The following is a 27514-nucleotide window of genomic DNA, read 5'->3' on the forward strand; positions in this document are numbered from 1 at the left end:
CTAGAAAAATAAATAAGCCATAATTTGATCCTCTGCTTCCTCCATGTCTTCTAGTTATTTTATATGTCCTTACTATAAATTATTGTCTTCGTTTCCCCTGCCTCTCTGCTCTTGATGATTTGCTTGCACCTTTACACTTACTCCATCTGACCCTTGATTATAGTTACTTGCTTACTATATGTATTTTTTGCCTCACTATTTGTTCTAACATATGAACATACAAATTCATATTTATTGAGATATTCTCTGTGCCTGGGACACTACAGAGTGCTTTAGATGCATTACCTTTGTTATCACATTTTACAGATGACGTAATGGAGGTTTATTAACATTAGGTAACTTGGCTATAGTCATAAAGCTAGTAGGGGTGGGGTCAGGAAAGAATGCAAAGTCCATGCACTTCATCAGTGAACTCCTCTGTGCCCTCCAAGATGGGTATGTGTTATACCTTCTTGGAGTCCTTTAGCTTTGAGCACAGTCTTTTTGTACAATCCAGAAATTTAGTAAGTTTTGCTGAATAAGGTAATTCCCAGTCCAAGTCCTGTTCCAAATTTAGGGCATAGTTCTTTTCTCATAAATTCAACCACATAACAAGAAATATTGTTTTGGTGCTCATACTCCATAAGACCTTCCATAAGTTTCTAAATGTCTCTTCTGGGTGCAGACTTCCTATTATTTTGTGTTATGGCATTTCCCCTGCTTCTGGCTAGTCCTACCCAGTGACCCATTCCATGGGGAAGACCAAATATTCATAGATAGAACTTTATTGGCCAAGAGATCTCAGTTTCAGCTGTTTTGGAAAAGTGACCATGCCTACAGAAATAAGGGAATACATTTTAAAAATAAAGACTGACAGTATAGAATCAGGCTTCTAGAATTGAGAAGGATTAATGTAAAAAGCTCTTAGGATCTTCTGGACAATCCAACCATCCCCCACCCCCACCCCCAGTGTACAGATGTGAAAACCAAAACCCAGAAAAGAAAATTCAGTTTTCTGAGGTCTTGTTGGAAGTGCTGCAATTCATATCAGGTGAGTCCTAATAGTCAGGATTCCTTCTGATATGCCAGCCTGATGCTTTATGGATTGTGATAAGCAGTCATTGTTATTCATGTCTTTGATTTATTGCAGGTAAAAAAAAAATAGAAAAAGAAAAAAAGAATTCTCCCTTCCTCCTTCTTTTCTACATTTTTTTTTTTCAAATGGCAAATGTGTTAATCTCCACTCAGGTGTGTGAAAGAGTATGAATCTTGTTTATTAAAATGATGGTGACTTCATGGCTATGAATAATATACTTTAAATTTTATTCATTTTTCAAATGAACCAACATTTTTTTGGTCCTTTGGGTTTGATAGAAGTTTGTTGGATGGGCTCTGAATTTAACATCAAAGTCCTCTGAGAAGAACAGCAGGCTTTTCCTAAAATTTAATTTATGTGTCCTTTTAATTTTGTATATATATGAAGATTAATCTTTGCAAATTTTTGCAAGGCTGCCTCACCTTGCAGCTTTGCTTACTGGTGCACAGAGCAGGAAGTCAGGAATCCTGCCCCACGGGGGTCCCCTGGTGGGACTTTGCACATCTTTTCATCTTCCCACCACACTTGGGGCAGAGGAGTTCAGGTCTAAGAACTCTTCTGACTCTAAACTTATGAATGTTCATTGCTACTTTATGAAAATAACAGGGGGAAAAAAAAAGAGGAAGAGAAACTTGACATATAGGCTCTCAGGTGAGATAATCCATTTCCTATTTGGGGCAAGTTCTGAGGCTGGTGAAGTACCTACTGAGACAGCTCTTGTCTTAATGCCTGAAAATTCCACCCCTGATGCTCCCTTTCTTTGAATTATGTCCTCTCCTTTTAATTTCCCCCTCTCCTTTTAATTCCCCCTTTAAAACCTGGATATTCTTAACAGCTAACCTCATTTACCTCCCAGGGTTTTCTTCAATTTCTCTAGAGTGCTTTGGTGGTGGTTTTGGTGCGGGGAGGTGTTCTGGGGAATGGCCGTCAATCTTGTGGTTGCTCTGCCCCTCTCCCCATACTCTGATCTCCTACCTCCTCTCAGCTTTGCTCAGGCTGCAGCTACCGTCCTTTTGCTACTCACCAATCCCTTGTTCATCTCTTTTTGTATTCAAGAAATTTGTCAAATATTTTCTCATGTCCTTCCTCTTTTACCATGGTGAGTAAAACATTTTTTTCTCCAGTGCCTGGGATTGAACCCAGGGCCTTGCCCCTGCATTCTATCACTGCTGTATTCCAAGCCCCTCACAAGCTGTGGCTTTTCATTTTAGTTTACCATTTCGATAGTGTCTGTGGATGGGAAAGTGAAAATTAGTAACATGTTTGTTAGTACCCAAGAAACTCCTGAAGATGGAAAAAAAATTTACCATGACTTGTATTTGGTATGAAGCCATCTTTTAAAATTTTATCAGCTTAATAAATATTCCTCTGAACACTGAAATATTCATACACAATGGATAAATCAATACTAATTTAAGAAATTACATTTCCCTAAATATTTAGGCATCAATGGAAAAATTTAGTAAATTATTTGAGTTTATTGCAATTACATTAGACTGGTATAAAGAAGAAATCCTGACTGTTAAGACTTGCCTAGTATGAATTGCAGTGCTTCCATAGAAACCAGAATTTCTCCAATGCCTGACACTAAAGAGAATATACATAAAAAATTTCAATGATTACTAAACTGGTTATATATTACATTTAAAGGAGAATATCACAAATTTCTTCATTAAAAAAATCCTTCCAGTGTTTATGTTGAGTTTGCACTTACTTTTCTAGATGTTATTTTACTTCCAAGAGTTGTAGTCATATTTTCTAGATTGACAGGAACAACAACAACAACAACAAGAATCTACCACTTAAGGTCAATGAAAATTTTAGGATCTGGGTTGATATCCAGTGGTTAGGATATGGATCTTGGTAATGCTATCCAGGGTGATGCAAACCCAAACCACTTGACATTAAAAAGGTACTTATAACACAAACACATTCCCTTTTAGTATCAAGATTTATTTGTTCTATCATGATTCTCTGCCTTTCATATGGATTTTAAGTATTTTTTGTGGCTGGCGTCTTTCCCAGAAATGGCATATTCTTTAAGTACTGCTAAGTTGGCATTATGAGTTCCACTGTCCCCCTGTTGTGATAGAGTGTCCTGGTAGGTTCAAATTATTGGAAACTGGTGTTTGCCTTATCAGGACCCCATTATAATTAATAGGGCCACTTTGAGGTTTGCTGTTCCAGGAGGTAAGAAGTCAAGTTCATGTATTGCCCCGTACTCTCTGGAACATAATTTCCCATTTTAGAGTGCCAGCTGGATCTTCTTTTAAATTATTGTATATGATCGTTGGTACTAATGATCAGTATGAATCTCCTTTCACTATTTGCAATGCTGGCCCTTCCTGAAATAGTCTCCATCTCTTTGGAGAGCACTTTCATCATATTTTTAAGAGATTCATAGGTCTTTTAAAAATATGCCTGTGCATATGTACATACACACACATATTGTTGCTTGTATATATGTACATCTATTTGTGCTTTTAAAACAAATGCATTACTAAATATTCAAATATGTAAAACATGGCTGCTTATTAAAATCCATAAAAATTAAGTATGTCCTATTTATTCTTGTTTGTATTATAAGTACCTTTTTGTACACTTTATAGTCTCTTTTGTGTGCCATTACACAGTCATAGCCTTATGAAGCTTTTCAATTAACTGTGATTGTTATTCCCTTTCTGATGCTCAAATCTGGTGGTGGGACTCCCTTTAAGATGCCATCTTTGCTTTTTTCCATGTCTGCATGGTGATTCAGAGCAACTTTGATTTTTTTCTCCACTATTCCCAGACATAGGGAAACTACCCTTTGTGGAGCAATGTCAGGAGTCCTGGCTCCTCTAAATGAATAGCAGTACTGCGAATCTGAGTTTCAAGAGTTCTTTTGAGTAATGGTTGTAAACAAAACCATTATAGCTGCTTTTGGCCACACTGGTGACAGAGCTTGGAGAGATCATTTGTTTATAGCCTCTAAGTTCATACTGGATTTTTCTAATTTAGCATATGCTAGTCTACTTTAATTATTTATTTACTTAATAATCTGAGGTTTCAAAGACTATCAAGAATTTTCCTTACAGTGAAAATAATGCTGTATATTCAGTCTATTTCGAGCCAGAAAATCTTGTGTGCATCATTTTAAATTTGCATTGTTGTGATCACTCTGAATGGAATGTATCTTTTATCTTTTAATATCGTTGAAATTTATTTTTCACTTTTATGACAAATCCTTATAGCCATGGTTTTAATGGTTACGTAAGATTCCATTGTTTAGATATAGGGATGCATCTTAAATATTTGCTTTTCATTGGACACTTGGCGGTTATCCCTTTCTTGTCTTTTTTTTTTTTTTTTTGCTATGATATTATCACATTTCTAAACCCCTTTGTGGATGAAGGTCTTTTGGTTAAGTACTGTTTTCTAAGGGGGGAATTCTGAGAATTTGGATTAGTGGCTCAAAGGGGACGTACATTTAAAAAACTCCTCATGGGAAAACCAGGAGGATGATAATAATACCTAGTTCTCAGGGACAGAGTCAATGTGTGAAGACCTCCAGATAGTTTCTGGTTCATGATAAGGATTTGGTCCATGTGTGCTGGGGCCTTTTAGAACACAGAGCTAACTGCTGTCCATACTGCTGCTCTCCATTTACACTACTGTGAGCAATGCTAGAGAGAGCTAGCCAGGCACTTTTTTCTGAGCACAGAGGTTTCCAGAAAGTCTGGGTTTTACTGTGAACACATCTCCCCAGCTGGCCCTGTGAAGGTGGCTGCTACTGTGTTGTCTGCTTACCAAGGCGGGGGTGGGGGGGAGAGATTTCCATCTGAAGCTGCTGGAGCATGGCTCACATCTGACATTATGGTGAATGATGATTTAAGTCACCCAGAGACCAGGCCCGCCTTGGTGCAGCATACTGAGGGACATGGTTTCCTGAATTTACTGGATAGCTAAAATTGTGAGCAATGGTGCTCTGGTGGGAGATCTCCACAACCATCTAAAGGAGGTTTCCAAATAGCCTGACAGCAGGAGGAAGAGTAGGTATCAGCTCTCCAGACCCTGTGCTAAGGCATGTGGGAAATAGAAGAATCAACAAGAGCAGTATCTGCCCTCAGTGGCCTTCCACACCTATAGAGTCTATGCTGTAGACGGGACTGTCAGTTATTTTCCTAAGCACTCACCCCCGGTAGCTTTGTGTTGTCACTAATGGAAATTTTCCTAGAGTCTTGCCCTTGGCTGAGTCCATTCTAGGAGTCTACATTTCTCTTCCTCCTCCTTCCTTCCAGAAGCAGCCAACGACTGAATGATATGGCCTGAAGGTGTGATTTACTCAAGTGTGACCACTGTACCCCACTCTGATGCAAGGTTGGACTTTTCTGAATACTATTTTTGCTTAGCAATTTTCTCACCTCATCCTAATTCCCTCTCTCACATCCATCCCACCCCACCTCTAAGCATGCCCTGTATAAAGCAGGTATGGCTGAATCTCTGTGACCTAAGATTAGGAGATAACATGGGTGAACAAGGTAGTGTTTCTAGAGGTTAAACACAGGTATGAGCTGAATCTGTATTAAAGACCCAGTCATGTCTAAAGGATCGGGGAGAAAGAGTAGAGGAAATGGTATGTGTGAGTTAGCTTTGTGCTGCTGTGACCAAAATACCCAACAAGAACAACTTAGAGAAGAAAAAGTTTATTTTAGACTTATGGTTTCAGAGGTTCAGTTCATACTTGGCCCACTCTATTGCTCTGGGTCCAAGGTGAGGTAGAACATCTTGGTGGAAGGGTTTAACAGAAGGAAACTGTTACTTCATGGTGGCTGGGAAGCAAAGAAAAGGGAGGATAGATCCTTCTAGGGCATGTCCCAGTGACCTACCTCCTCCCACCATGCCCCACCTGCCTCCAGCTACCACCCAGTTTTTTCAAATTATTATTCCATCAAATGGATGAATCCAGTGATTAGATGGTAGCTTTCATAATCTGATCATTTCATCTGCATTAGCACAGAAACTTTTTCACATCTAAACCATAAGAAGATATTTGAAGAAGGTTCTAATCTTTGAGCTGTATAAATATATGTTTATAACATAAATTTTTAATATAGACAAGAGAATTTTACAGTGTTTTAGGGGAATGTAATGATGTGTTGATTAGAGCCATTATTTTAACCTTTGATTTGCTCCGCCTGGTCTACCCAGTTCTCAACATTACATATATAACTGAATGACAGTGCTCTGCTATTCTTTCTGGTGTCCTGGCACCTGGCTTCTGAAGCTGAAGTTGCTATTCATTTAACAAATAGGTGTTGAGCATTTACTATGTGTTAGGCTTTGTGCTGAACACTGGCATAAAAAGGTATTCAGCTGGTTTTCCTCTTCACTAGTCCACTCATGGGTAAATGGAGGTAAAGATTCTAGTCCTGTTAGAGAAGGGTAGATCACACCCTCTTCTCCTTACCTTTTTCTACTCCTGGTTCACAAAAAGGAAACTTATTCAGTGACTTTATCTACTGTTTATAATATGGAGGAGAAAAAGGCCCAAGTGTGAGGATTTCTATACAGACTTGACAATTTTATTATGACTTAAAGAGTCATAATGTTTTATCAAAGTCATTCTGCCTCTGTTACCTAACTCCAGAACTTCATGCTGTTTGCCCTCCTAGGACTGGAAAGCCATAGAAAAGCTATGGGAAATATTTCAAAACAAGTTGCACAGTGTTTGATGGATAATCAACCCAGAGCCCTGAGATGTATAAACTACCCAATTCAATAGAATTTTTTTTCAAAAGCAGCTGCAAGATAAAAAAATACAATAGAAGTCCCACACAGCTAAAAAATCTATCCCATGGTGTAAAACAGGAATTTAATAAGGACTTCCCAAGTACTAATATTCTCCACTCCCAAGAATAAGAAGGGGCAGTTCTAGTGAGCTCAGGATGGCAGCTATAAATATGAGCTCTAATATTAATTAAAAAAAAAAGTTTAGCCACATGTCAAGTACATGGGACTTGCAGAATATATTTTAGATGATCTTTGTTTTGCCCTCTTCTACCCCTAAACCTTCTTTTGGGACATACACACACACACACACACACACATATACACACACGTACACATAAACACATACACAATCAGCGGCAGTAATTTTTTCCCGGGTCCATGGGTGTGATCAGGTAGGTCTTATTGCTTGTCTTCTGCTCTTAGATTATACAGAGCCTGCCAGGCTTTTAGTTCTCCTACAAGTCTCAGTTCAGCGATTACTATGTCTTATTCTATTTAATAGGAAGGGCTTGGGACCTCAAAGTGATCCTTTCTCCTTTCCCCAGCTCCGGTGGTTTGGCTTCTCCATTTCTCTACCTTTCACTTCTCTCCTCTTCCTTACTTGATCCATTGATCAGCAAATCTGGGAGATGGGGTGGGGGGGTAGGGAGGAGTAGTCGAGGGGAGCCAGAATATGCCTCACCTCAAACATTGCTGTATTGGCATAAGGGTTATTTTGAGCTGAAGATAATTGAGAATCAACAGATGCAGGAGGAGTTCACTTCCCTCTCAGTACCTGCGTTAAAACAGAGCATACCTTTCCCCGTGAAAAAAGTTCCCCCTCGTACCAGCAGGAAAATAAGAGACTTATCATCGAGGGTGTCAATACCAAAATGAGTTTGCATAAACACTTGACCAAATTAGCTCTTACGTTCCATTAACTCTTCCCCTTTATATTTCTAACCACCTCCCCACAATTTATTGTCCTTTGAACCTGTGCACCCTCTCCTGTGTTAAAAGGACAAGTCAGTCCCAAAGTTTGCTTCTTTGAATTTCACCTCTTTTCTATGGTCTCCCATGTATTTAAATATTGATTAAAAACTGTGTGACTTTTCTCCTTTTAACCTGTTTTATTTATTTATTTATTTATTTTTGATACCTGGGATTGAACTCAAGGGCACTGGAATACTGAGCCACATCTCAGCCCTATTTTGTATTTTATTTAGAGACAGGATCTCATTAGTTGCTTAGTACCTCACTTTTGCTAAGGCTGGCTTTGAACTCACGATCCTCCTGCCTCAGCCTCCCAAGCCACTGGCATTGCAAGCTTGTGCCACCATGCCCAGCTTAATCTGTTTTTTTGTTAGCTTAATTTGTAGGTCTCTAGGCACTGAACATGAGAGTAGAGGAAAGCTGTTGTCTCCTCAGCAGTTGAGATGAGCAAGAAAACATTTAGGAGACTGATATTGGTTTCTTCTTTCTTGTGATTTTGACAAGTGTCTAAGCCAGACTTTGACTTGGGCTTAGCGACCAATCCCAGCTGACTGCCCTTGGAGCTTGTGATGGCTTTCTGGGAGGGCATACCATAATGAGACAGAAAATTTTTTGATGTTTCTTGCGAAGCAGTAGATGCTATTCATCGGTCATTCTTTTGCGTCTTCTCCATTGTTCCCAAGACTTCTCACCCCTCCCAAATGTGCTCATAGCCAGAACTTAAGAATGTTGCAGGCACAGAGAAGAGGTACCTGCATGTGCAGTACTCACAATAACCAAGATGTGGAATTAGGTGAGATGCCTGTTAACAGATGAGTGGGTAAAGAAAATGTGGTGTATATAAACAATGAGATGTTATTTAGTCATAGAGGAGGATGAAGTCACATTATGTTTTAGAAAAATGGATGGATGGAACCGAAGGTTATTATGTTAAGGGACATGAGTTAGACATGCAAAGTATCATGTTTTATCTCATATGCAGAAACTAAACAACAAAGAAAAAACCAAACCAAGCAACCAAAAAAACCTAGAAATAGAAGGCAGGAGCAGGTAGAGATGAGGTAGGAGAGAGTAGGAAGGGAGTATGGATGCAATCAAAGCCAGATATGTGCATGTATGGAAATGTCACAGTGAAACCCATTAATTTGTACAAGTAATATGGTTGAGTAATTATAAAGAAAAAGGATACTATAGGTTGGTTCTCTCCTTCTTCCCTATAGCTCATGCCTAGCCCCCAAGATAACTTTAAGCAATTTGCCCCCTACCCTTCATGGGTGAGTGGCTAGATCCCAGTGCAGAGGGTCCCTGTCTGCCTTGCTGCCTCTCGTTAATAGCCCAAAACTCTAGCCTTTGGATTGATTCCTAAGGCAATGGTCAGACATGAGATTGTGATTTCTCCAGATCTTTGGGAGACTCATGTCCATCTCTCCTGGGGAGTTAGGTGATAAGGAGGAATAGGGAGGAATTAAAAAAAAAATTATCATTTTTTTTTTATCATTTAAAAAAGCTACCTCCAGTCTCTCTGGGGTAAATTAGATGGACTGTGGGTGAAATGTACCACCCAGTCAACAGGGCACCATGAAGACAGCCCCCAAGAGGCTGAGGAAGGTTGCTCCAATAAAAAGTCTTGATCACTTGGTCCGTTTCCAGACCTGATTTAATTTTTAAAGCCAGAAGTCATTGATTGAAGAGGACACCGCTTCCCAGAAGGAAGGACCTGGAATGCTGTGGCAAAGGTGTAGAGTAATGATCTTCCCCAGGGTGCCTTTGTGGAACCTCTGGCCGCTTACTATGGTGACCATGTGCTGGGGACAGAGGAAGACCAAACTTCCGAGGACATTCATATCCAGTGTATTGATACTTAGATTGGCACCTGGAGATGTAGACTAGAGGTATGAGATCTAGGCAGAGTCCTGTCCAAGGTCTAAGTTGGCAGTGGGCCCATGGAGGGTTACAGTGCCCTCTGGGCGGTCATTTCCCCTCTCCTTGAATGTAAAATTTTGATAGGGTCTGTTGTATGGGGAAGGCTCAACAGAAGCTCTGAAACTGATCCTATTCACAGAAACATCCCAAACAAATTTGCATTCCAAGATAGTTAAGGGGGATAGCTCAAATTACTGCCACTTTTGAGGATCTGCATTATGTAGAAGTGACAATTGCCATAGCCTCAACTAAACTCCCAGTCTGACTCCAGAAGGAACCTGATGGGCGCTGGAGGATAACAAACTCATCTGTGCAGACGCTCCCATTGTAGCTGCTGTTTCAGATGCGATATCTTTTCCAGAATCTATTAACATGATCTCAAGAATGTGGCAGGTGACCACTGATTTGGCAAAAAAAAAAAAAAAAAAAAGCCTTCTATTCCAGTCAGAAAAGAGGATCAGAAACAGTAATTTTCTTGTTACGTTTAGTAACATACATTTACAATTTTTGCCTGAGAGCTTTGTCTACTCTCCTGCCCCCGGAAGAGATCTGGAACATCGGTCACTAGCAGAATATCACTTTGATTTACTACGTTGATTCTGAAAGTCGGGCCTCATGAACAAGAAGCAACCAGCATGTTGGAGACTCTGGTAAAACACATGATCTCCAGCGGTTGGATAATAGACTCTGTAAAGATTCAGGGCCAATACCCATCAGTAAAAACCTGGAGGGGCCCCATGACAGGGCGATTCAGGTCACCCTCTCTAGAATAAAAGACAAATGAATGCATCTTACACTTCAAATTATGTTTCTTGCACTTCCTGTCAATACCAGAAATATATCTGGTAGGGGTTCAGAAAGCAGCTTACCTCATACCTGAAAATATTGCTCCATTATGTATCCCAAATCATGCAAAGGGCTGCCAGGTTTGCATGGAGCTGAGAGCAGAAAAGGGCTTTGCAGCATGTCTAGGCTGTGGGGCCATCAGCCTGTTATTGGAGCTGTACAAACTGGAATACACTGTAGTGGTAAATATGCCACCAACAGAAAAAGATGTCCTGTGATGCTTAGGTCACGCCTCAGTGGGGGAAGCTCAGCACTGGTTCCTTTCAGTTCTGGATCAATCAAGAATGACATGATCTTATATACCTTTAGATAAAAAGCAAACACACAAAAGCCTCCCTCCATGTTCCAGGACCTGGGAGGAGATGGGTTCTGAGGGTTACCAGCATGCCATGGGCTGGAACTGCTCCTCCTGACCTTTCATCTTGTCAGTTCATCAATTTGGCTGGGTTCAACCTTATTAACCCAAGCTTATGGTGGACCCAGAAGCAAATTACAAGTGGGATTTGGTGTCTCTGGGGTGAAGCAGAAGTAGGAATGGAAAGTATAAGCCAGATGCATAATTTAGTAGGTCCAGAGATTTCTGTCATCCTCTAGTGTTGCTCTTGTCTCCCCTCCCCCAGCACTTATCTGGTGGAATGAACTGCCCTTTAGGACCAGCTGACCGGAGGAGACAAAAGTCAAACTTGGCTTAAGGCCCGGTGGACCTGGTATGTGGGGGCAAGCTGACAACGCTGACCGCAGCCGTGCAGTCTCCAAGCTGGCCTCCAAAGACGGCAGCAAGGAATCTTCTCAGTGGGCAGAGCTCTGAATGGTGCATCTGATTGGCCGTTTTGCATCTGAGGAGTAGTGGCCAGAGCCTAAACTGTACACGGACTTAAGGGCAATCATAAATGGCCTGACCCTGGAGAGTGGGGGCTGTATATTCTCTTGCTATGTTCTTTGTCTCTCCCTCCTTTCTTTCCTGTTCTTTTTTCTTCTCTTCAGTACTTGGGTGTATAAATACTCACTATTCATTAATCACCAGTCCTGCCTGCTGTCTCCTGGGCAGGATGGAAGCTTAAAGTGAATCAGAAACCATCATTCTTTTTTTCATCCCCTTCCACCTCCTGACTTGTATTTTCCAAATGCTTCCAACATGCCTGGCGCCATACTGGGCACCATACAAAGTGTTTTATGTTCATAAAGTCTGTTTTAACCCTCAGAGAATGTACCTCACACAGGTGTTTTGGGATGAACCTCACACAGCATCCAACCATGGTAGTAAGTGTTGTGCTGCTATTTGAACCAAGGCAGATACATTGTTTTGACAAAAGAATTGATGCCGGTGTTCCATGAGGTTTAGCCCTTGAAATGACATCAGTCATCAGCCACATTAATATGTCTTAAGTTTTATTTTCTTGAGTTCTTTGCATTTATTTTAGTGTGTGTGTGGTAGGTTGCCTTAAACAGCTTTTGAATCCCTGTGGTGCTGAGGGGTTGTCATTTAATAGTGAACTTCAGTGGCCATTTGTTCTATCTGCCCTCTAAGATAGATTCTCTTTGAGCACTACAACATGAGCTTTCCAGTTCTTTTTTTTAAAACAGTCTTTTTTTTGTTTGTTTTGAAGCATGCTTTCAACATGTCTGTGGGAATGCAGCAGCCACATAGCCCCATGATTGACAAATGGAAAGGTCAAATTGATTGCCCAAGGTAATTCTGTAGGCTAGCGGCAATGTGGGCACATGATCTGTAAATCTGGCTCTGTGCCCTTAGCTCTAGCCACTGGATAAAAGAATCACCCTAATGTCAGGGAGCACCTGTAAGCAGCTTTAGTCTGGCACATGCACGGTGTGCTGTTGGTATTTGCAGATTTACCATGTTCTCCGTGATCTCGGTAATTGCCTCTTTGTGGTGGTAACTTGGCATTTTTGCTGGGGTTTCCTTTCTTCCTTTGTATTCTAATGCATTTTAATGTTTATCATTACTGGTAATAATAAAATATTGGGTTTTTAAAGAATAGCACTGTTAAGTAATAAGGAATTTTATTTATATATTACTAACGAATGTGCCTTAGTCAACCCCACGGTGTCCTCCTTGTGACAAAAATCACTTGTGTGTTGATCATCTAAACTGCCAGCTAGTAAGACTTTGCTTAAAAACCAAATGATTTTGTGTAATTAGCTGAGGACCACAAAATTATCTAATTAGCACATTTTAAGAGATGACTTTATAAGATGGCAAATGTAAGTCATTTCAGCAATTAGACAATGAATTAACAAGTTCCTTTTGTGTAGTATAAAAGTCCTCTCATACAAAAACAGAGCCAGAACCTTAGAAAATCATAAAACTTCTATGAAGATGTATGCCATATAGGCTTGGTTATTTGCTTTATTCCTCATTTAGATTTTCCTTATTTTTTTTTTTAAGTTGGACACAATACCTTTATTTATTTATTTTTTATGTGGTGCTGAAGATAGAACCCAGGGCCTTACACATGCTAGGCGAGTGCTCTACCACTGAGCCACAGCCACAGTCCTAAATTTTCCTTTATTTATAGGACAAGGATGTGGTTGAGGTGGGTGAGGTATTTGTCTTGGGAACAAAAGGTTAGAGGTTGCCCCAAACCTCAGAAGTTATGATAGAGTCACAAAGCCATATTTAAAAAGAACCAACATTAGGACTAAACCCCCTAGTGAGTAAAATATCAATATGTAAAGGCAAGATTCAACTCTGGCTTGGATGGCATATCTCACCCTGCCTTGGTCCTATTTCCTTATCTGAGTACTTATCCATGTCCCCCCATGCTGTAAGCTCCAGGAGGAAGAAACCATCAGCACCCTTTCCCCATGGTATCTGTGGGGTATGGCCTTCCAGGTATGCTCAATATATTCTTTTTTTCCACCACAAATGAATAAAAAACTATTAAGTGGAAGGAAAACTGGACAGTAAATCTTACCAGCTATTCACCATGTAGCCTAATGAAGTCGTTCCTCCATCAACCTTATCTTTGAAAAGAGGATATTGAACACTATGAATCTTGTGATCTTTCCAGACTGCTGTTAAAAGATTCATCACAGGCATAAGGACACACTCTCATCATGGAGATTCATCCATCCAACCACCCAATAGAGTTTATCAAGTGCTATCCAGGCACCCAGCGATGGGACAGATGCTGGAGGCAGATAGGGAACGAGGATCTCTGACCTCCAGTAGCGGACAGTGCTGCAGGAAGACAGACATGTGGGCAGGCATGGGGAGACAGAATTAGAATTGCTCTGATAGATTGCAGATGAAACGTTAAGATGGAACCTAATGTTTTGAGGGGCAACCCACATTTTCACAGAGGGTTTGAGTGCAGAGAGAAGGACAGGGAGGAGTTTTTCAGCCAGAGAAGGAAGCGTAGGGCATTCTAGGTTAAGGCAGAGGCTGTGTGTGGTGCCATGTGTTTTTTTTTTTTTCCTCCCTGCCAGAGACTGGACACTGGGAATAGGATGGAGACTTTTAAAATCAATCTCAAGGGTAAGGTGGAGACAGCTAATCTGTTGTGATTCTCCACAGTTTTTTTCATTTGTGCATAATGGTGGGCTTTGTTGTTATATATTAGTACAGGCACACAATATAACAAGATAATTTGGCTAATATCATTTTCCAGCTCTTTCTTCCTCCAAATCCCTCCTTCCCCTTCCCGATTCCTTTCCTCTATTCTGATTTTGCTTTTCATGAGACAACACCCCCGCCAACCTTTATTTTACTTTTGCTTCTACATATTAGAGGAAACATGAACTTTAACCTTCTGAATTTGACTTGTTTCACTTAACATCTAGTTATATCCATTTTTCCTGCAAATGCCATAATTTCATTCTTCTTTGAGGCTGAGTAGTATTTCATTGTATATACGTAGAATGTTTTCTTTATTCATTCATCATTGATGGGCATGTAGGTTGGTTTCATAGTTTAGCTATTGTGAATTGGGCTGCTATAAACGTGGGTGAGCATGTATCATGATAGTAGGCTGACTTTAACTCTTTAGGATACATACTGAGGAGTGGTATAGCTGTATCATACAGTGGTTCCATGCTTCCTATTTTGAGGAATCTCCATACTGATTACCACAATGGTTGCACCAATTTATAATCTCACCAACAGTGTAAAAATGTTCCTTCCCTCCACATTTTCTCCAGCAGTTATTGTTATTTGTATGCTTGAAGACTGCTATTCTGACTGATATGAGATGAAATCTCAGTGTAGTTGGATTTGCATTCCCCTAATCACTAATGATGTGGAAGATTTTTATACATTGGACGGCCATTTGTCTTTCTTCTTAGGTAAGTGTTAATTCATTGGCCCATTTATCAATTTTTTTGATGTTGAGTTTTTAAAAAATTCTTTATTCTGCATATTTCTTGAGACAGTGATTCTTTTAGTACAGTAAGTAAGGTGTTAAACTAGCAGTTGTAGTGCAAAGTTCTGATGATATTTAAAATAATCCATCTTGGGGTCAGGTCCTCTTCAGGGTCTCTGTGTCCTTCCCTTGTCTGCCCTTAGCATCTACAACCTCTCCCTACCCTACCTGAGGGAATAATGGTCCTCTCTTGGTTGGAGGTGGGATATATCAAGATGTAGAACCTGGCCAAAATAGAGGGATGTGTGTGTGTGTGTATGTGTTCATACATGGCAAACTGCCACGGAACAGTGTGGTTTGTATGGTTAGAGAATAATATGCTGGAATAAATGAATTTACCCATAATGGAAAAGAGTATCACCATCATTGGGAGAAGTAGGTTATAAGCAATAGAGTGGCTTAAAGCACTAGAAAATGTAGGGCTAAGCTAATCACATAAATTCTTGGGTCAGAGAAGAGGAATAATAAACATATTTCTTTATATTGGAAAAGTGCCCTTGGGGATAGTTAAATTTCATGATATATATCATTTTATTTACTATCTTAATAGCAGACAACCTTTCCAGAAGCACCCAGGGGTAAGATGCCAAAATCAGAAAAACAAATGAGGGAAAGGGGGCTCCTGTGCTGTCAGATTGGATTACCGAGGACAACCTGGTGCATAAGCCACCCACCAGATAGTGGCTGATCAGCTTAGCAGGCAGCGCACCTTGGTTGAGAACGCTGGGCACTAGAACAAAGAGAAATCCATTTTCAGGCTCCTGGGTGGAAGGTTTCATTTCAGGATGCCTCTCCGGGGAGCTCCTCTCCATGGACAGCTGAGGCAGAGGTGAACAATTAGGTCTTGGTGTATTTAGAGTCTTCACTGACTGGCAGTCATTTGGGAGCACTCTTGTTGTTTTCTGAGGACCCTTGAGGTTGATGGGTACTGGTGTCTTTGACCTGAGGCTTGACAGACAAAGAGGAAGACAACAGAAGCTTATGTTCATCCTGTCTTCCTCCTCTTGGTCTCACAAAGGAAAGAACCTTTGCTAAAGGTCAGGTGATGTCTGAATTGCCTGGTTTCCTTCTCCTTCCCACGGGGTCCCATTTTCTAGCTGGGCAACTCAGGCCCCATTCATTGTTGAGATTATCTCTTGAATTTCAGGTATTGTTTCTTTCTTTTTTGTCCTTTTTCCCACAATGACAATGGTGATGGCTTTGTGCTGGGTAAATAATCCCTGACAGAGAATAGCATTTGTACCCACCAGAAAATTTTAATGGCTCAAATATAAAGCAATATCAAATATCATATACTTCTTCCTCTTATCATGATCTGAAAAATGTAATATATGCCAAATCTAGGCATGTATCTTTATTTTTATAGGCCAGCGGTCATTAATTGCTGCTTGAAACACTATGCTGAGAGGGGTAGTGAGATTGCTTCCAAATTCAGTGAGGTGTTCTCTGCTCAATTAGACACGTTTAACGAGTGGATGAAAGGGCCAGGAATTTGTGTCATCTCATTTTGACTTTTTAAACTGTTTTGCATGCTTTGAAGCTTGTCTCCCTGGTTTCATGTGCTGCTGCCCAAACAGCTGGACACACTATTCAGTTGCAGAAATGTCTTTCTATGTTGGGATTTATCTCTATCACTTATTAATGTTTTCATGCGTAGTAATGATGGTAGCAAATAGAGAATTACTGATCTCAAGGTGGAGTAGCGTGTGTGTGTGTGTGTGTGTGTGTGTGTGTTGGAGATTGAGCCCAGGGCCTCATGCATGCTAGGTAAGCACTCTACCACTGAGCAACACCCTTAGCCCCCAGAGTACCATTTTTACTTATCACTTTGGAAAACATTTTAAAAATGGTAGTAGCCAGTGTTAATGATGGGGGAGGATTAAATGGACACTCTAATATACTTCTTGTGGGAATGTAGCCTGATCAATCCTTTTTGGAGCACAACTTGAAAATGTACATAAAGGTCTTTAAAATGCAAACATACTCTTTGATCTAGGAATAATAATTATTAGTTTTTTTGGCATTTAACCTCAGGACCCATTGAAGAAGGTAGGAAGGACAGTTTTAGATGACTCGTATCAACGGTCCCCTAACCCCAGGCAGAATAATACAGAAGGAGATACTGTGTACTGAGAGAAAGAGATGACTTTACCCTGGGTCCCAATACTGAGCCAGCTACTATAAAACCCAGCACCAGGCAGTCCCCCACAGAATTCAGGATAGTACCTATAGAATGAATTTTTAAACCTGTTTTAGTGCCAGGTGGGATACACAGCCCCATTGCAATTCAGAATTGCAATCAATCTCAATCTCAATCTCTGGCCTCTTCCTACTGCTGGGCTGACTTCAGTAGCAGTTCATGGATACTCCTCAGCAGCAGGCAGGCCAGAGCAGTTCTGAGCTTTGGGCACCCTCAAAGACATGCCAGCCTCAGTGGCCCTGAGCTTCTTGCCTGCCCCAGTGTTGCATTGTCCCCAGGCTGTGGGACCATGCTAGAGAGCCTGCCCAGAACCTCTGGAGGGGCTGTCTATGGTTTTGTCTGGAAAGGCCCTCCCAATCTGTGAAGAGTTAAATACCTTCTCCTTTAAGTGTGCAGACATCCCATGCACAGCCGCAAGGACCAGGAAAAAGTAAGGAAACCTGACACCAGCAAAAGGGCAAAATAAGGTGCCAGCTACTCACACTAAAGAAATAGAACTATAAGAACCACCTGCCAGTTCAGAATAACTCAGTGAAATTCAAGAAAACAGAGACACTAGATCCAGATGTTTGACCTTGGTCCTTGCCTGGGACACAGGACTTGGGTGCCTCTTCTGGGGAAATACTCATCTAGTTACTCTTTTTTTTTTTTTTTTTTTTTACCTTCTCTGTTTAACCTTCCTTGTCGACAATTGAGGGCGATGCCACACTGAGTACAGAAGGAGCCTTGTCCACCTGGTCAATTTACGTGGCCACTAGTGCCCATGAGCCTTTGGTGCAGTTTCTGCCTCCCCCACGGCTCCATCCCCGAGCTCTGTGTTTATTCTTCTTGGATTGCACTGTTAAAGCCGTCCACAGCAACATCAAAAATACAGTGAGCAAGTAGAGTAAAAGTGTAGAAAAGCACAGAAATCTTAAATATTCTGACAACTCATGCTACCACTACTTTCTTTTTGCCCCTGTGACCAAGGGAAGTTATCTGCTTAAGATAACCCATTATAAGATGCTTTTCCCAATCCTCATGGTAACCACAAATCAAAAACCTATCATATTTACACAAAAAATAAAAAAAGTAAGTAGTTAAAATATCCCACTAGGGAAAAATCACTTAACCATAAAGGAAGACAGCAAGAGAGAAAGATAGGAACAAAAGACCTGGACCCAGTAACGGGAAATAACTAAGAAAAGGGCGATAGTAAGTCCTTATCTATCAATAATCACCTTAAATGTAAATGGATTTGATTCTCTAAATCAAAAGACATGAAGTAGTTGAATAGATTTAGAAACATATGGTTAGATATATTTTTTTAAACAGACTCACTTTACCTGTAAAGACACACAGGTTGAAAATGAAGAAATGGAAAATAATACTTTATAAATGAAAACTAGAAATGAGCAGGCATAGTATTGCTTATATCAGATAAAATAGATGCTAAGTCAAATGTTGTAAAAAGAGACACAATGTCTTTAAATAATGGTGAAAGAATGAGTGTTATAAATGGATATTTATTCATGTAATTAGTGAAAAAATAAATGGTTCTGTATCTATAGAATGTGGTACTCTATAGTAATAACCATTAACAAATGCCTATCACTACATGCGACATTAGCAAATCTCACAAATATAATCATAAGCAAAAAAGAAAACAACCCAAAGACTAATCATCTACTGTTATGTAAATTTGAATCAAACAAAGCTAATCTATAATTTTGGAATTCAAGATAGTCATTCCTCAAAGTAAAATTAAGGCATAGTAATAGGGAGCATGAAGTGGACTTCTGGTGTGTAGATAATGTTCTGTATCTTGATCTGGATGGTGGTAGCATGAGTTGTTAGTGTATTTGAGATTTGTGTGCTTTTCTACATGTTTATCATGTTTATTATTGAATAAAAAATTTAAAGAATTACACAACTATTTAAATAGCTGATTAGACACAGTCAAATCGAGAAATAGTGTTATGTTCTCTAAGCTCTCTAAAAGAATGCATTTTTCTGTTAGGCGCAGTGTTTTATATTGTTTAAATCCTGTATATTGATGGTGTTATTTAATTCCTTTTCTGGTGATTTTCTGTGTAATTGTTATATAAACTGTCGAATGAGGAGTTTAAGTTCTTTAGCCATAATTGAAGATGTTTTTCTTTTAATGCATCAATTTTTGTTGTTTTATATATATATATATATATATATATATATATATATATATATATATAAAATTTTTTTTTTGTTTGTTTGTTTGGTGTATGCTCCTTTAGGAGGCTATGTCTTCTTTGGTAAATTGACCTTTTATTATCATATAATATCTCTTTTTGTCTCTAGAAATTGTATTTGCTTTGAAGTTAATCTGATATGAATATAGCTGCTCCTAGTCTCTCTCTCTCTGTGTGTGTGTGTGTGTGTGTGTGTGTGTGTGAGAGAGAGAGAGAGAGAGAGAGAGAGACGGGGGTGGGGGTGGGGAGAGGGGGAGAGAGAGAGGGAGGAAGGGAGGGAGGGCGGGCAGATATTACCACAGAGTCACTTCTCCAGCCTTTTCTATTTTTTATTTTATTTTGAAACAGTGTTTTGCTAAGTTGTTGAACCTGGCCTTGGACTTATAATCCTCTTCCCACAGCCTCTCAAATTGCTGGTATTTCAGGCGTGCTTAACTACACTTGGCTCCTGCTTTCTTTTAATTAATGTTTGCATGATAAATCTTTCCCCTTTCTTTTACTTTCAATTCTGTTATATTATTACTTGTAGTGAGTTTCTTGTAGACAGAACATAATTGGGTTATGTTTTTAAATATTCTCTGCCAACAACTGTCTTTCAGTTGGTATATTTAGATTATTTAAGTGTAATCACTGATATGTCAGGACTTCAGTCTATTATTTTGTTTTCTGTTCTGTGTTCGGTGCTGGGGATTGAACCCAGGGCCTTGTGCATTCGAGGCAAGCACTCTACCAGCTGAGCTATATCCCCAGCCCTGTTCTGTGTTTAGGTTTCTATTTTATTTTTTCTGTCTTCCTGTGGTTACTTGAATATTTTATAATTCCATTTTGATTCTTCATAGTGTTTTGGAGTGTATGTCATTGTATAACTATTTTATTGGTTGCTCTAGGTATTATACATATATTCATTATATCACAGTCTACTAGTATCATTATTTTATCAGTTTCAGTAAATTGAAAAATCTTGTGTCTCTACCATTCTTGTTTATAATTCTTTAATAATTTCTCTACGTATATTTAGAACCAGATATGACCTAGTCCAAGGTTTGCTTCCACTGCCCAACATAATTTCAAGTACTTAAGATTATAATGGAATTCCATTTATCTATATTTTTGCTTGCTAGGTTCTTTCTTCCTTCCTGATGTTCTAAATTCTTTTTTGTTTCCTTTCTGTTTATATTTCTACTTAAATTTCTTTAGATTTTTTTAAAGGGTCTGGGCAATAATTTTTTGTTTCCCTTTTTTTCTGAGGATGCCATGATTTTCTTTCATTGATGAAGGATATATTTTTTTTATGGGATATAGAATTCTAGGATGATTTTATGTTTTCTCTTAGTACTTTAAATATGTGCTACTTCTTCTGGACTCTATGGTTTCTGATTAGATATCTGCTGTCCCTTGATATACTTTTTTTCTCTTTTATGGGAAATGTCATTTCTCTCTTACTGCGTACAAGATTCTTTTTTTTTAATTTGTCATGTGTTTGCAGAAGTTTGTCTATGATGTTTGGTGTTAATTATGCTTATCCTAAATGTTAAGGATTTGCTCAGATTCTTAAATCATAGGTTATGCCTTTTGCTGTATTTGGGCAGTTTTTAGTCATTAGTTCTTAGCATACATTTAGCCCTGCATTCTTTTTTCTCTCTTTCCAGGATATGAATGTTAATATTTTTTTTTTGTTATAGTCCCATAGGTCCCGGACACTTTGTTTATTTTTTAGTCTGTTGTCTCTGGCTCAGATTGCATAATTCACTCCCTTCCTTCCTTCCTTCCTTCCTTCCTTCCTTCCTTCCTTCCTTCCAAACCTGGGCAATTTAATGTAATAAGAGTACAAAATTGTATTTATATAGCTTTAGATTCTAAATTGCAACTAACTTTTATGACACTACCATTGTCATGTTTTGATTTAATAACAAAGATTATCAATAATTATCTGAAAATACTATTAAAATACCATTACCACTTACTACTACTTCAAATTTTCTTCATATGATTTAACCAAAATAATATATTATTATTGAGTGCATAAGTAAATATCAGAATCCAGTTGTCATCTAAAAAATCTTTTTAAAAAATATATATTTGTTATATATGACAACAGAATGCATTACAATTCATATTACACATATAGACCACAGATTTCCTTATTTATTTTTATTGATTTTTAAAAATAAATGACAGTGGAATGCATTACAATTCTTATTACATGTATACAGCATGATTTTTCATATCTCTGGTTGTATATAAAGCTGTACACAAAGTAGAGTCCCATTCTTCACGTCTTCATACATGTACTTAGGGTAATGATGACCACTGCATTCCACTGTCTTTCCTACCCCTATGTCCCCTCCCTTCCCCTTCCTCCTCTTTTCCCTTTTGCCCTATCCAGAGTTCATTTAATACTCCCAGCCCCTACCCCACCGCCCGCTGCTGAAATAAATTATGAATCAGCATCCTTAAATCAGAGAAATAATTTGGCATTTGGGTTTTTTTGGGGGATTGGCTAATTTCACTTAGCATTATGTTCTCCAGCTCCATTCACTTACCTGCAAATGCCATGATTTTATTCTCTCTTAAGGCTGAGTAATATTCCATTGTGTATATATACCACATTTCTTTTATCCATTCATCTACTGAAGGGCATCTAGGTTGGTTCCACAGTTTAGCTATTGTGAATTGTGCTGCTATAAACATTGATGTGGCTGTGTCCCTCTAGTATTCTGTTTTTAAGTCCTTTGGGTATAGACCGAGGAGAGGGATAGCTGGGTCAAATGGTGGTTCCATTCCTAGTTTTCTGAGGAATCTCCATACTGCTTTCCATAGTCTGCTTGTCTTTTTGTCATTCATTTGGAGGCCTTCTTGGTTCTTGATATGATGAGTGCTTCTTTTTAAATTTGAACCTGGAAATTGTGGGTACTATGGTAGGAGACTCTCAATCTCATTTAAACCTTCTGTCTAACTGGCTCTTTCCTGATATGGCTGTCATGTCAGGGGAATGGGGAGCTCTACTCTGTTACTGTTCAGTGGGGTAGAAATTCAGATTCCTCATGGGGCTCTGTTGACATCTGAGGGTGTTGTTCCTCATTTCTAGGCAGGGCTGGGTTTCTGGCTGTGCAGGAGATCTCTGTGGAGGCCTTTTTGTCTGGGTAGTGGTAGGAGTGCTTCATTTCTATTCCCCATGTGGCCTGTACTGAAATTGCGGCAATGGCCTCGCTCTTGACTCCCCACAAGGCTTCCTTTGACACCACCCCAGAGGTAGACAGGGAGGATCTTTTTCCTGCTGGCTGGGAATGGGAGACCTGACTCCCCACGTGGAGCCCATGGACACCATGGGGCTTGGGGTCTCAGCTTCCCACTACTATCCCAGTGAGTGTGGGGGCTGGGCAGCAGGTCTAAGCTGTCAGCTTATGGTGGTGGGAGCAGCACTTGAGTTTTTCCATTCTTTGGCTGGAGCAGAGCAGTTTTTATCAGAAAGTTTTCTGTCTTGCTGGATGGACCCTTTTCTGGTCCTTGGCTAGAAAGAGCAGACTTTTATTCAAGCATTTTTTTTTCCATCTGTATCTGTTGGTGTTTTTCAAATTCTGACTTTTGTAGCCCCAAGTCTGGTCTATATGAGACAACAAAGCAGCAAGAACCAAAAAGGAAATCACTGCTGTTTTGTACCTAGGGCCCTAAGGTCATCAGCAGGGGTCTGTGTGTGTGTGTGTGTGTGTTGTGTGTTTTCTGTCTACATTTTATATAGCATCTTTACAAATGTTTCATATTTAGTTTCATATACAGTCCTTAGCTTTTAGTTGTACTACTGTGAGGATTTGAGAAAAGAATGTCTATTTCATCTCCCTCTACCCCAATTGGCTCAATTTTTTGTCATCTCAACAAAAATCTCTTAAGACCCATTCTGTTATAACATTTGTAAACAGACATTAAATTACATACTAAGTAACACATGAAATTTCTTGAATTTAAAACAAGATCTTTCCAATCTTTTCATCACAATGGAATGGAACACTTTCTCTATCTTTAGAGTTGTCGAACTTTTTTTTTCTGTGGTTTTTATATTGATATCTAACTTGTTCACTTTAGTTGTTAGTCGGTCAAGAATGTCATCTTGCTCCTCAGTTTCTGTCTGCATCCCCAGGGGCTATGTCCTTGAGATGGCCTAGTCCCATGAACAGTTCATCTAAGTTGCTGTCAATTTTCTGGAGATAGGCTCGAAGGTGTGGGTTCTTTGGGTAAGCCTCTGTATTCACAGCAGAACCAGGCCCTCCAAGGACAGAATCTACATCATCCGGCTTTCTGAGGTTTGGATGGCTGGCTTGGTACTTTGTCTCCTGTTCTTTACTTGTATTTATGGCTTCTTTTAAACTGCTGTTCTGCTGGGGAACAAGAGTACCATTCTCTTCAGATGGGGTCTCCGTTGGTTTGGTTTTGAAGTAATTGACGAGCCCCCCAAACACACTCTTAATGCTGTTGATGTGTTTCTGGCTAGTCTTCAAATCTTGATCCATTTTGTTGATCCATTTTGTCCACCATCTTTTCTGTGTGTTCTAGGACTCCTCGCTGTCGAACTAGTTCCTTGGAAGAGGCAACCCCAATCTTCTCGGACTCGTACATAAGGGACAGGGACCTGCTAGTGCTGGTGGCTGTGGCCTCTGCCCTGCCCAACATCTCCTGCCGCAGGTACTGCTGCCTGTCGGCGGGTGCCTTAGGTCCGTCCGGGAGGTCGCGGGCATCTCTCCACCGGACCAAGTCTTCGTCTTCCGCATCAAAAGGGTTGTAGCTTTTGGGGTAGGCAGACATGGTGCCGGAGAGCCTCTCGGTCCCGGAAAGAGGAGGAGCCTCAAATTTTAATATGGAAGGAAAATAAGGGGAAAACCCCACATTACATAAGACCTTGATTTCGTGAAAAAATTTATGCAAATGAACATTTACACGTAGGATTGTGAACACACAAGTCAACACATGCAAAGGACATACACCAAAACTTAATTCCTTATATTTGCTTCTGATTTCTTCAAATTAGCTAATTTTTGTATTGATAACTGGAAGAAATAAAGTATAAAAATGGTTTTCCTTTTGTTTAAAAATAGTTTTTCATAGATTGTAAGAGGGTCGTTTTACATGTCATAGACATTGAAGTGTTAAAGACATTAAAGTAGAACTCTAGAAAAATACCAAGGTTGATTTCTATATGAAATGAAAAGAAACCAAAGGTACAAGCGTATTCAGACCTGTCCTTTACCATTTCACTGCCATGATTTATTTTTTAAGCTACCTCTAAATGTAAAACAGAATGATGGTGTATACATCCACTCTCCTAAGTTATCAGATTGCAGTGAAGCAGTTCTTCCCACCATCTTTACGCTCTGTAAACAAGCACTTCACCTTTTTGACCCAGAAGCCTATTAGTGTGACAAATCTGTCTTCACCTGCTCTGCCAATTAGACTTACAAGTGAAGGGCAGCCTCTTGGCTTCCATGCTTGGCTCTGTAACTCATGCTGAGCATGAGGGTCACCCCGTCACCCTGTTACCCTTCACTTTCCCCTCCTGGAAGCTAAGAGGGATGATAGTCTGTATCTGGAAGATAATGAAATGGTCAAGGATTAGCTTGTATATTAAGAGGACCTCAAGGGGAATGTCAAAATCCCACATTTCTGCCACCCCCTCCTCCATCTGAAATTTCTGTTACTAAATCCGAAAATTCATGCAGCTCAAACAGTATAATGCACATTCAAACTTTTTTTTTTCAAAAAAGATGCTTTTTCTTTTACTGTGGAAATCTGAATGTGAAGATTTATGAATCCTTCCTTAGAATGCTGGTCCCTTATGGCTAACAGACTAGGATAAACAGTTTGTCTGCCTTCTTGGATGATAAATCAGAAGTATCCAGTATCCATTATTGAAGACACCCGTGCTTCAAGTATTACAAGGCAGTTGGAGAGATCATCCGGCTCCCCTGCCTTCATCCTCATGGAAATTACTTTCCGTGCAAAAGAACAAAAACAAAAACAAAAACAAAAAAATAAAGTATGTTTCTAACTGCCAGGCCTCAGTTGGGAAGATCTTCTATTTGTTGGCTTTGGTAATTTAATTTCCCAGATATGCACGGTTCTCCCTTAGCATTTAGGCATTGGATAAAGGCCCATTTTTCTGGCTGAGTTAACATGTCCCAGCGATCAGCTTCTCCCTCTGAGCAACATCAGAGGATCCGCCAGATTGCTCTGTTTTCCAGTGCTAACCTGCTCGATGGAAGATCTTCATTACATGTTGCTCATGTGCAGATCTGGCGTATGCTCCCCTGTTTCCTAGTGAGAAAAGACAGATTCCAAACCTCATTCATTGCTTTACATGGGAATCTGAGCTGCCGCATGTAAAGCAAAAGAGCCTACAGAAATTGGAGAGAAAGTTTCTGTGTTCTTACCTTAAGTCAGTTGGAAGATGACCAACCTACACACACCTTACAATAACGGAGAACCAGCCTTTCAAAACTCTGGCTCTGTTTCCCATGCCACAACCTGTTAAAAGATGGCCCATACAACTCATGATCCAACATCCAGCAAGCTTGGTGTGATGGGCACAGGTGCTATTTTGGTCATGTTATGATACGTTATACATGACAGGAGAATGCGTGAATCCTGTTCTGTCAATCAACTTTCACACACCAGAGGCAAAGAAAATAGTAATCAAAAGTACCATCACTTGAGCTAGTGGACCCCAGGAGTCTCCTCTACAACAGGGTTAGTGCAGTCGGCTTGGGCTGGAATTCTACCTGAATCTAGGCCTCTCTCCCTTCTAATTTTCAATCTTATTCTCAGGTACTACAGACAGGAATGCCCACATGCTTGGGTCAGAAAGGATAGAGGAGAAGCAGGATAGGTGAGATGGTTCCTCAAATCTTATTCTCCAACACGCACTGTGTATCAGCATCAGCATCACCTAAACATTTGTTAGAAATGGGACCCTACCTTAGAGGGACTGGGTCAGAATATGCATTTTAAACAAGATCCCCAGGTGGTTTGTTCCTGTTTGAGAAGCACCATCCTAGCAGCCCTGGGTATTCAGCTAGCCCACTCACGTGTGACTATGTCTTCACTGTGACCTTAGTGACCCTGCCCCCCATGAAGCAGGGACCAATCTATCAAAAATTTGAATAACCAAATTTGTACTCTCAACTATTGAGGAAGGAGGAAAGAGGGGAGAACAAAAACAGCTAAGCTCTCATCCACTGCAAGGGGACAATTGTGGTTCTAATAAAATTGAATGGCTACCTTCCTGAAGTTGAATTAATTGAACTTTACTGAGGGTTTTCTCAGCATGCTAATGTGCTTGTGACTATTAAGACAAGAACATAATATGTGACATTGCCCAAACTCTACAAATCATAGAATCCCCTTTTGAGGGATCCCTATTAACAATGAGTGTTTCATGGAATTCATTATAGGAAGTGTTGATTTCAGGGAAATCATGGTTCTGGTTGGAACAGGTGAAATTAAGTTCCCCATCTCCATCTCCATATGAAGTTGAGTTTTGTTTAATTGCTTGAACTTTGGATTTGCAGATTTTTCAAAAGTTAAGACACCTGTAGTGAAGTTATATCTAACATGATAATTAGAAACTAAAGTTAGCACATAAAGCAAAAATAGTTCAGTAAGAACTTCCTTTGGGGAAAAAAAGCCCCTTTTAAATATTGCTATATTCTAGCCTAACCCACCATCACTTATAGAAGTTCAATATAGCTTCTTATCTCTCACTGGCATTTGCCCTGCTTCTCTCTTTATTGTTGCATATTAATTACACAGAATGGTGGCTTTCATTGTGGCGTATTAATATGTAGGTGAGAACCTGATCAGTGTTTGTACTCCATGTAATTTCAGGAGCATATATTGTTAAACACTAGAATTACATCAGTATGAGATTGCTCTCGCTTTTAGGTGTGGGTGGGAACTAAGACTGAGAGAACGGCATATTTATGTCTCCTGTCCTGAGCTATGGTGAGCAAATGCCTTTGGTGGAAATGACCATGGAATGATCCATACTACTTAAAGAGTTCTGTCCTTTTTCTCTTAGCAGGTATTATTAAATTTACATGAAATTTGCATATGCTGCAAAGCCTCTTTGTTACACACACAATTTCAGAAA

The 27514-nt window shown here is 39.7% G+C and overlaps 1 pseudogene; it reads right to left on the reverse strand.

Annotated features, from left to right (window-relative positions):
* Positions 1-24174, reverse strand: part of LOC124103359 (synaptosomal-associated protein 29-like) — a 175197-nt pseudogene extending 151023 nt beyond the window's left edge.
* Between the last annotated feature and the right edge of the window lie 3340 nt (positions 24175-27514).

Source organism: Marmota monax, unplaced genomic scaffold, assembly GCF_021218885.2.
Source record: "Marmota monax isolate L192 unplaced genomic scaffold, Marmota_monax_Labrador192_F-V1.1 WCK01_AAM20220418_F8-fsc00229, whole genome shotgun sequence".
NCBI classification, from domain to species: domain Eukaryota; kingdom Metazoa; phylum Chordata; class Mammalia; order Rodentia; family Sciuridae; genus Marmota; species Marmota monax.